General features: G+C 42.1%; 1 pseudogene across 1 annotated transcript; it reads right to left on the minus strand.

Moving 5' to 3' along the window:
• Positions 1-218: 218 nt before the first annotated feature.
• Positions 219-1,077, minus strand: LOC105530316 (annotated as a pseudogene). The gene has a single exon (XR_001004629.1). The product of XR_001004629.1 is annotated as a prostaglandin E synthase 3 pseudogene (transcript).
• Positions 1,078-11,719: the final 10,642 nt, after the last annotated feature.

Below are 11,719 nucleotides of genomic sequence, written 5' to 3' on the forward strand. Positions count from 1 at the left end.
TCCTGAATATTATGAACAATATCACAGGGGGGCGTACACCCCTCCTATATGGGGGGTAATATTATCTTCCCCCCTCCGGATATTTCGAACAATATCACAGAGGAACGTACGCGCCCTGCGATATGGAGACTAATGTCATCCTCTCCCTCCCTGAATATTACGAATAATATCACAGGGGGGTGTGCACTCCCTATGATATGGGGAGTAATGTCATTCTCTCTCCTATAAACTAAAATTTTGTTCTCTTTACCTAAGCTGAGAGCTTCCTATCATGTCAGTATCTATGTTATGAAGAAAAGGAGACTTAGGTGAAATGTTTTTATTTATCACAACTGCTGCATCAGTTGCCTAGGACCTCAACAGTTTCACTAAAGTCTGGGAAATGTTCACGCATAAGGTTATTGCCTTAGCTGACTTAAAATGGTACATATCAACCCTTAGTGAAGCCTTTTAAAAAATAAACAGGTTGAAAAACGGGTTAAAGTAGGCAAATACAGCATCTGCCTTTAGGGTTATCAACTCAGGAATTCTCTCAATTATGAAATCTTGGAGAGAAGTTATTTTCTTTCTCAAAATCCAGGTGATGACAATATTTCTTACTCCAGATCTGGCATTTTTCATCATCACTGTCTTGTGAATCATCATTTGCTTCATCTACTTCTGGTAAATCTACATCCTCATCACCACCCATGTTGTTCATCATCTCGGAGAAACTATCAAAATTAGACCTGTCTTCATCTGAACCATCTTCCCAGTCTTCCCAATTATTCAAGTCCACACTAAGACAATTCAGCTTTACCCTTTCTTTTGTTAACTTTGGCCATGACTGGCCAGATTCTCCTGTTTGTAAACAATACAAAATTGATCTGTCCATTCTTTTATGCTTGGAATCATTTGGATCAATACAGTAAAAAAGATCAATTTCATTTAAGTGCTTAAAATTATCACTTTCTCCAAGACAACTGAATGTAAGGTTGGATTTTTCAAAATTTACATTAACATCCTTATGTCTTCAACACAAAATTCAATGAAGACATAGTCCCTTCGATCGCACCACTTTGCAGAAGCAGGCTGCATTGTGAACGGGGCAGGGGGACGCGCGAATGGGTGGGCGGGCCTCTCCGGCGCGGCTGCTGCTGGGGAGTTGACTTCTCTCCGGTGGCGACTCCGCGTTTTCTCCCTGGTCGCCCCGGCCTTTTCTCGCTCCCCTCAGGCGATGGCGGCAGCTACAGCTGCTTCTTTATATGATTTTCTGCTTAGATCAAGGAAAATTGGCCGGATTAAATTAGCCACAGGAGGGCTCCATTGCAGTTTCTGGAAGAGAAAATTCTGCAGTCACACTTTCTGATACACAGTTGTATCTGTGCAGTCTTCAATAGGCCACGCCTATTTATAAAGGTGAAATAAGAAGCCAGGGAGGCCGGGCACGATGGCTCACGCCTATAATCCCAGCACTTTGGAATGTCGAGGCAGGAGGATCACTTCAGGTCAGGAGTTCGAGAACAGCCTGGCCAACATGGTGAAACCCCCGTCTCAACCAAAAAAATACAAAAATTAGCCGGGTGTGGTGGTGCGCGCCTGTGATGCCAGCAACTGGGGAGGCTGAGGCAGGAGGATACCTTGAACCCAGGAGAGGGAGATTGCAGTGAGCCGAGATAGCGCCACTGCATTACAGCCTGGGCAACGAGAATGAAACTCTGTCACAAAAAAAAAAAAAAAAGGCCAGGGCAGGTAACTCAGGTACCTTTTGGACGTCCATTAACAAAAATTCTAGAGAACTTTCTGGAAACCTAGAGTATATTTTTGTGGGGAAAGCACAAAATTGAGACTTGAAATGATAAGCTCTGATTTGTTCACTTTTTAAATCTTAAACATTTAAAGTTTCACAGCAACAGCTTATATTCAAGATATGCCATTTATAGGTATCTAATGCATGAAAAATAGGATTATAGTTTTGTATTACCCATTATTTTTCTCTTGCCAAGCACAAAGGCTGTTATTATAATCTAATCTGTGGCCCAGATGCTGCTTGTGTTCGTTGTCATCTATAACAGCATTTCCTATCATGTGGCTACAGGATAATAATTGTGATTACAAAAAGAAAACAGTACAGAAACTCACAGGTGAAACAGAATTGAACACAATTTTTACAGAACTCATCAGCACCTCACTGTGAATCTCTTAGATTGGCATCTCATGTACTTTTTTTTTTTCCTTTTTTACTTGAAACATTTGCTGCTCTTTTCAGAAATCACAAACAGGGTTTCAAAAGTTATTTTTAAAAGAAAAGCCTGAAGAGATAATCCAAAATTTGAGACCGTACCTACTCTGAGAAGCAGTGAAAACCACACGGAAAAATATCAAGTATTTTATGTCTAATGCTTTCGGAATTCCCTGTTGTACTTCACTGACAGAAGTTATAGGAACCCCTACAGGAATTACAGTGACAGGGACAGACCCAGGAACAGACTGCACACTCAAGTTTTGAAGTTTTAACCCATTCTCTCTCCAGCTATCTCATTGCCCTTGTTGTTTGTTGTTTTATTTGTTTCTAATAAAAAAAAAAAGTAGTAGTAAGGGATTCTATTCAAACACATCGGAGTTGGGGGGAATTATTAGATACTCAAATCTTAGTGATGCATTTGACTATTTTTCAGGATTAAAAGCATATATGGGTAGCCATTGGCTTAGAGGGGGAATGCTCACGCAGGAAACATGAAGGAGCAACACTTTGAAGTTGATTTTTTGAAGAAAAACCATTAGTTTTCATCATTGTATAAGGACATCACTCTATAAATCAACAAACATAGCAATAGGCAATATACAATTTAAAAAATACAAAAAAAAAAAAAAAGAAAGGCATCCTTGTGGCAAAATGGCGGTTTAGATCACACTTCCTAAGGCCCACTGAAAATCATACGCAATTGTCTTTCCTGAGCACGTAAATGAATTTTTCTTCCATTTTGACAGCTCTATCCTCCAGGTCATCCAGCTCCTTTGTCCGTTAGTATTGACTACTCTTCTTCCTCTCTTAGGTGTCTTCCTTTTTGCAGCCAGCCCTCCAAACAGACTAAAAGACGACACTCAAGCAGCCTTCCCTACTTCTTATCCTTTTTTTTTTTTTTTTTTCTTTTTTTTTTTTTTTTTAAGACAGTCTTCGCTCTGTCGCTCAGGCTGTCATGTGATGGTGCTATCAACCTCGGCTCACTGAAACCTCTGCCTCCCGACTTCAGGCAATTCTCTTGCCTCAGCCTTCTGAGTAGCTGGGATTACAGGGATGCACCACCATGCTTGGCTAATTTTTGTATTTTTAGTAGAGACTGGGTTTCACCATGTTGGCCAGGCTAGTCTCGAACTCCTGGGCTCAAGTGATTCACCTGCCTCAGCCTCCCAAAGTGCTGAGATTACGGGTGTGAGCCGCTGTGCCCAGCCCCCTACTGGAGACTTTTGATGGGCTTTTTTATTTATCTGAGTTACAGAAAAGGAAAGTAACAAAGATGAACTGTGCAGATAGAGACTCTCCTCATATAGGAGTGGTCAGATCAAATCCTGCTGCCAAAATAAAGAAATAAAGAGGTGAAATGAAGACAGGGCTGAGTTTAAGAAAATCTCACGCAGTTAGCACTAGGGGAAGTGGGAGAACACAGATGGAAGCAGAACCTACTGTGCTCTTCTGTGAAAGGTGCTTAATGGCTACTCACTTTGGAGATGATTGAGTCCAAACTGCCTCATCTAATTCGTCAAGTCATCTTCCATTGGCCTGTTAAGCAGTAGCAGGCCTCCTGAGATTATTCCCTTATGTCAGAATGGGATGTTATGTTAATCCACACCATGACCATTCTGTATCTTTCTTCGCTTTGTTTCCTGGTTTATAACACTTTCCGCCTCTACCTCTTATTCTGGAAAATTCTCCCATGCCCTAGACTTGAATCTCTGATACTTCACTTCCCACTTACGTGAACTTGGACATGTTACTTGATATTGCTATGCTTTAATTTTCTTATCTGTAACTGCAGATAATAATAGTACCTACCTCATAAGGTTGTTACAGAGATTAAGTAATAATATGCATGTAAAACATTGATTGAGCTATTGTTACACAGCCTTTAAGATTCAAGTTCAAATCCCACTTCCAGGTCGGGTGCAGTTGCTCACCTCTGTAACCTACTTTGGGAGGCCAAGGTGGGCGGATCACCTGAAGTTAGGAGATCGAGACCAGTCCAGACAACAGGGCATCTTTTCTCATCTGAACCACAGGGAAATTTTTTGGATGGTAGGGAGTGTGTCTTCTTGCAGTATCTAGCACAGTGTTCGGCATACAGCAGATATTTAATAAATAATTATTAAATCAAAAAGTCAAATGGATATTTTAATGAATTGGTTGAGTGAATCAATGATTTAGGGGGTCAAAGCCAGTTTTGCAACTCTTACTTCATTGCCCACATGAAAGGCATCAAAGTGTCTGATCAATTAGAATGGTTGAAGAGGATTTTTGGAGCATTCAGTCCCTGGGAGCCAGAAGCACCTAAGTGAGGGGGTGTCCAGTTGTGGGAGTGGAAAGTCAGAAATGAGAGAGAAGCCACAAGCTTCCTGTTCCTATGCAGGCCTTAGCTGAGAGGGAAGACTTTAACTTTTAATGAAGATTACAGTTTTACTTATTGCACTGGACTGGACATATTCATCACTGAACTGAGACTAATTTTTAATGATGACATCATCGGAACACTTTTTGTTATTTGAGAGTGACTAAGAGCTAAGTGATTCATCTTAGTTTTTATCTGAACAGTAGAGGAAGAACCAGCCCAAAAGAAGGATTCAAATGGCCAAGTGAGAAAACAAAGTTGTCTCCTGATTTCATCTCAGGAGCCCCACGGTTAATGTCATGGTGTCACGAGGTTGATTTAGTGTCTGTCAATCCTGGCCTGTTGGACAGCAGGCAGGAATGCCTGGAATGCCAGGCAGAGGTAGAAGTGTTTGTAGGGAGAGGAATAAAAGTCATCAAAGGGAAGCAGAGGTCATGAAATGATGACCTGCTCCTGGCAGAAAGGGGATCCTGCCACATAGCCATCAGCTCACTCCCATCCAACTTTTTTTTTGTTTTGGTTTTTGAGACAGAGTCTTTCTAAAGGCCCAGGCTGGAGTACAGTGGTGTGATCTTGCCTCACTGCAACCTCCATCTCCTGGGTTCAAACAATTCTCATGCCTCAGCCTTGGTTAGCTCAAGTAGCTGTGATTACAGGCGCACGCCACCACATACAGCTAATTTTTGTATTTTTAGTAGAGATGAGGTTTTGCCATGTTGGCCAGGCTGGTCTCGAACTCTTGGCCTCATGTGATCCTCCTGCCTTGGCTTCTCAAAGTGCTGGGATGACAGGTGTGAGTCACTGCACCCAACCCCATCCAACTGTTTTGATTGCTGCACAGATGTGGATGCTTCTGCTGGTCATCATCTCTGCTTCTCTCCCTCTAGGGGCCTCTCACCTCCCCCCTGCAAAACTTCAACCTGAATTACTGCCCAGTTTTTCTTCTTGGGCCCCAGAGCACAAGCCGAGAGCATGCACCTGGATTCACCAGGCTCTCAGGAGAGTTCTGATTCTTTCAAATCTCTATTAGATTGTTTTTAGTGTTTCTATTGGGATGCAATTGTCAGTTGTGCTTCTGCACAAACAGAAGCCCTTTTATTCTGTGGGATATATTTCAGAGAAGTCATTGCACAGTATCTTTCACAGAATGAATTGCTCTTATAACCAGTTTGCTGACAGGTCACACCTCCAGCTGGCAAGCCTTGAGAGTTTACCATTTATAGAAGCTGCACCTGAGCTCGTTTTGGACTGGTGCTTGCAAATTATTGCGTGCGAAATTATGAACTCTCACTTAAGCATTCCTTGGAATTGTCTTAGGAAGAGAGAGATGCATTTTGATGGCTGGGGAAGATAGGAATCAAGTACACTTGTTTTCTTTATTTTTTTTCTGTTTTTTTGTTTTGTTTTGTTTTGTTTTTTTGAGACGGAGTCTTGCCCTGTTGCCCAGGCTGGAGTGCAATGGTGCGATCTCGGCTCGCTTCTACCTCCACCTCCTGAGTTCAAGTGATTCTCCTGCCTCCTGAGTAGCTGGGATTACAGGTGTGTGCCACTGCACCTGATTAATTTTTGTATTTTTAGTAGAGACAGGGTTTCACCATCTTGGCCAGGCTAGTCTTGAACTCCTGATCTCATGATCCACCCCCGTCAGCCTCCCAAAGTGCTGGAATTACAGGCATGAGCCACCGCGCCCAGCCAGACTTATTTATTTTTAGCGCCCAGGGGCTTGGGGTAATAAAAAATCAGGTTTGGCTATAGCATCATAACAGCAACTGCTCCCTTGGCCACATGTAGAAAACAAACTGGGACGTTTGTTTTGTCACCTGTCTGCCTTTCCCCTCCTCTGTGCCTTATTGCCGCTTCCCCACTGCCTCCCATCAGTCCCCACTGTAGAGTCCTGCCATAGTTTGTACATTCTGCATAGTGGCCCCTATTTTGGACTTTTCTGTCCTTTTATGATAAGTAGCGCTGAGAACAGCTAGGAAATCTGACATAAAAATCAAGTTATAAGCGGGTGTTAATGGCTGAATGCATGATGTTTGGGGATTGACAGAATTGTTTTTAAATTGCATTGAGGTTGGCACAGTGGCTCACACCTGTAATCCCAGCACTTTGGAAGGCTGAAATGGGAGAATAGTCCAGGAGTTTGAGATCAGCCTGGGGAGCAGAGTGAGACCCCCATCGCTACAAAAATTTTAAAAATTAGCCTGGCATAATGGTGTGTGTCTGTAGTCCCAGCTACTCAGGAGACTGAGGCGAGAGGATCACTTGAGCCCAGGAATTTGAGGCTGCAGTGAGCTATGACTGCACCACTACACTCCAGACTGAATGACAGAGTGATGCTCTGTCTCTAAAAAACAAAAAACAAAAACATTGCTAGGAAAAATAAACTTTGGAAGATGCCTGTGTAGTAAAGGTCTAAGCTAGAATCAGTACACCAAGAAATTTATTCTTATTGGGTATTTGACTGGAGGAGAGTGGTTTCTGTGTATATGTTGTTGGTGGAGGGAGGAGAGTCTGAGGGAAAAATAAGAATGCCAAGGAATGAATTGATGTTTGTTAAGCAGTAGCGTTTCAGTGCACAGATTCTATAGCCAGAGGGCCTGGGGTCAGGTCCCAGTTCTACCACATCGTAGCTGGTGGCAACTTCAGACAAGTTGCTTAATCTTCTGTACCCAAATTTCATTTGTAAAACAGGGATGTTAGTAGTTCAGTGCTTCTCAGGGGTGTTTTGAGTTAATTTATGTAATCTACTTAGCATACACATGGCACATATGTGTTATATAAGCACCAGCTACTAAGACTCCTAAGTGTTTCTCCAGCCCTCTTGAATGAACTCCTTTCTGAGTCAGGTAAGCAGAAGGGCTGCAGAAAGGGCTCTGTGAGACCCAGGGACATGGGAGCACTGTGTTTATTCCTAATAGAAAAGGTATGACCCAGAGAAAGGAAAAGAACGTTGATACGGTTTGGTTGTGTCCCCACTCAAATCGTAACTTGAGTTGTATCTCCCAGAATTCCCGCATGTTGTGTGAGGCGTCTGGTGGGAGGTAATTGAATCATGGGGGTCGGTCTTTCCCATGCTATTCTGGTGATACTGAATAAGTCTCACAAGATCTGATGAGTTTATCAGGGATTTCCACTTTTGCTTCTTCCTCATTTTCTCTTGCTGCCACCATGTAAGAAGTGCCTTTCTCCTCCTGCCATGATTCTGAGGCCTGCCCCGCCATGTGGAACTGTAAGTCCAATTAAACCTCTTCTTCTTCCCAGTCTCGGGTACCTCTTTATGAGCAGCATGAAAACGTTCTGCCTGTTACCTTGAGGAATATGACATGACCTTGGTGCAGTGGGGACCCCAGGTTTTAGAACCTCCAGGGTTTCTCTTTTCGGGAACATCAGGAAACTGCAGATTTCATGGAGAGACAGAGACCAGCACCAACGCTGTTGGTAAGGCAACTAGTGCCCATGAGTAGGTGAAATGGAAGAACGTGAGAGGCCTGTTCTGTGCACATAGGAGCCATCCCCTAGGACTCTCAAAAATACTTCATGGGACCAAAGCCCTGTATTGTAAGAGGAATAATAATAGAAATATGTTTAACCTGAGTTATAATCTGACAAGGCCTATCAGTATGCAAAAGCTAGCAAGTCTAGTCATACGCATACAAGAGATCTCATTAAATCTGTTGACTCTCAGGAAGTCTCCTTGGGCCTCTTGCTTGCATTTCTTTTCTTGTTAGCTGTTTTTTTTCCCCTCCTTCCTTGTCTTCAAAATTGTTTCCTGAATGTCTGGGTTTTAAACATATTTTGGTTTCATCCATGGAAACCAGAGACCAGGCTGGGGAACTATTTACTTCTTGCCACTCTAATTGGGGTTTGGAATTCTTTCTTGTGGATGCTGTCTCACAGCTACCTCTCTTGCTCTCCATATGCGATATTACTCATTAATAAAATCATGGAAAATGCTGACACAGATACCCTCAGGAAAGCCAAGATAGCCCTGGAGCAAGGATTGAAGCCCCTGTGCTTGCTGATGATGTAATATACTTGAGCAGGTGCCATCTCAATGTTAGATAAGCGTGAAGAGACCTGGCCATGCTTCTCTCACATGCTCCTTGGTGAATGGATGGGCTGGCTCTTAGCGCTGAAGGATGGATTGCCAGAGTCGTGGCAGGCCTATGGTCAGCATCTTTAAGTTTAGCACTCAATTGCTCTAAACAATTACTTCGTATGTACTAGTCTCGTCTTTGCAAATAGGTGATCATTTCTTTGGTATTTCTGCAGTGTTTGGGAGAAACCAGAACATAATAAAAGCTTAATAAATATTTAATTGCTACTGTACAAAATTAGAACAATGGAGCAAATATTTTCTTCTTTCAGCTCATGTAGTACTCACATCCTCCTTGCTCATATGCAATTTCAACAGCGAGAAGGGATACTCCACTCACTTCTTAATTCCTCCCTTTGGCATGTGGCTGGCATGGATTTTTTACATACCATGGCTATCATGTCAATAGTACTGTCACAAGGAATGAGGAATTACACCAAAGATGACTGCAAGAAAGAAAGCTTTTAATTGTTAAACTCAGATATATTGTGAACCAGCAATGATGGTGAAAATATGTAGAATGCAGTGACAATCTAATGGGCTGGAGTAACATCAGACTAATGCATCAAAATGAACATGTGGTAGAACAGAAGGCAGAAATTAAAAATGTCTTTACACATGCCTATAAGCCCAGCACTTTGGGAGGCCGAGGCAGGTGGATTATCTAAGGTCAGAAGTTCAAAACCAGCCTGGCCAACATGGTGAAACCCCATCTCGACTTAAAATACAAAAAAATTAGCTGGGTATGGTGGCAGATGCCTATAATCCCAGCTACTCAGGAGACTGAGGCAGGAGAATCACTTGGACCCAGGAAGTGGAGGTTGCGGTGATCTGAGATTGCGCCACTGTACTCCATCCTGGGCTACAGAGCGAGACTCTGTTTCAAAAAAAAAAAAAAAAAAAAGTCCTAACAGATGGATTCTTACTAATTTATACAATAAGTGTACCTCATTCCCCATCCCTACTCTCATTTTCTTGGGAGCAATCTTTTGCTCACCATGCAAATATTAGACATTTACTTGCATAATTTCTTTTGTGTATTTTTATACACACTACATTTTGAGAATGCAATTAGGAATTGGGTTTTTGCTCACAATTGCTCTCTTTTACTGCCTCAACACAGACATTATTGTTAACAGTGACTACTCTATGGGGATTGTGCTTTGCTTTTTCAAATGTTGAACACAACGCTAAATTAAATGAGCAGGCCATGCAATTCCTTAACCACAAAGGCTATTCACCCTCCTACTCCTCTCCTTCCCCTCAAGTACTCCTTCTCAGTCCTTTCCTTTTCAGATTTAACAGTCCTGATCAGTAGATCCAGAGCTATTGGGACCTCCCAACACCCATCTCAGAGTGTATGTTATTTGGCTAGGGTTGCCATAACAAAGTACCACAGACTGGGTGGCTTAAGCAGCAGAAATTTATTTTCTCACAATTTTAGAGGCTAGAAGTCCAAGAACTAGTCATCAGCAGGTTTGGTTTCTTTTGAGGCCTTTCTCCTTGGCTTGCAGATGTTACATTCTCATCATGTCCTCACATAGTCATCCTTCTGTCTGTGTTTTCTGTGTCTTAATCTCCTCTTTTTCTTCTTCTTTTTTTTTTTTTTAATTGGGACAGAGTCTCACTCTGTCACCGAGGCTGGAGTGCAGTGGCACAACCTTGGTTCACTGCAGCCTCCACCTCCTGGGTTTGAGCAATTCTCCTGCCTCAGCCTCCCAAGTGGCTGGGATTACAGGTGTACGCCACCTTGCCTGGCTAATTTTTGTATATTTAGTAGAAACGGGGGTTTCACCATACTGGCCAGGCTGGTCTTGAACTCCTGACTTCAAGTGATCTGGCCGCTCGACTTCCCAAAGTGCTGAGATTACAGGCATGAGCCACTACACCTGACCTTAATCTCCTCTTCTTATAAGAACAACAGTAATATAGGATTGTGGCCCACCCTTACCAAACCATTTTAATGTAATTACCTCTTTAAAGGCCTTATGTCCAAATTCAGTTGTTAATGGAAAGATCAGACTCTTAAAATATTATAAAGAGGTTTATTCTGAGCCAATATGATGAGTGACCATGGCCCAGGGAGCAATCTCAAGAGGTTCTGAGAAAGTCTGCCCAAGGCAATTGGATTATAGTTTGGTTTTGTACATTTTAGGGAGACAGGAATTGCAGGTAAAATCATAACTCAATACACCGAACGTGTACATTGGTTCAGCCTAAAGAGGCAGAATATCTTGAAGCAGAGATTGTTTACAGGTCATAAGTGGATTCAAAGATTTTCTGATTGGCGATTGGTTGAAAGAGTTGCAGCTTTGTCTAAAGATGTGAAGTCAGTAGAAGGAAATGCTTGAGTTACGATAAGGAGGGTTGTGGAAGCCAAGGTTCTTCATCCGGCTGTTCATATGTATTCTTTATAATACTGTTTATAATAAACTAGTTAATGTAAGTAATGTGTTTTCCAAGCCCTTCTAGCAAATTATTGAACCTGAGGAGAGCATTGTGGGAATCCCCGTTTTATAGCCAGTCAGTCAGAAGTATGGATGGCCTAGACTTGTGATTGGCATTTGAAGTCAGGTCAGTCTTGTGGGATGCTGTTCTTAACCTATGAGATCTGTACCTACTCTAGGTAGTTTGGGTAGACATTGTTCAGGGACTGCTTTTGTAAAAGTAATGAAAAGCCACAAGGTTAAGATTATGGAAGGGGCTTGAATTCTGCTAAAATGTGGGCATACTTTCTATAATCCTTACTACTCAGGAGTCATATTGTAGATCATAGTAACAAACATTATTTTTGTTTATATTTTATACTAGTATTAGGGCATTATACTGGTTTTTAGAATTTTAGGTAATTATATTGCCTATGAATTTTATATCAAAATTGTAATTGGGGGCATTACAAAGTCACAAGATTTGTGACTTTCCTCAGTTGTTCCTATAGATAAACATCAGATTGGTCTTTGGAGGTGTTTTTCAGACTGACCCTACCCAAACTCATGATTCATGACTCATGACTCAACTGGTCCTGCAGCCCCCAGCC

This window comes from Mandrillus leucophaeus, unplaced genomic scaffold, assembly GCF_000951045.1.
Source record: "Mandrillus leucophaeus isolate KB7577 unplaced genomic scaffold, Mleu.le_1.0 Scaffold81, whole genome shotgun sequence".
Taxonomy (NCBI): domain Eukaryota; kingdom Metazoa; phylum Chordata; class Mammalia; order Primates; family Cercopithecidae; genus Mandrillus; species Mandrillus leucophaeus.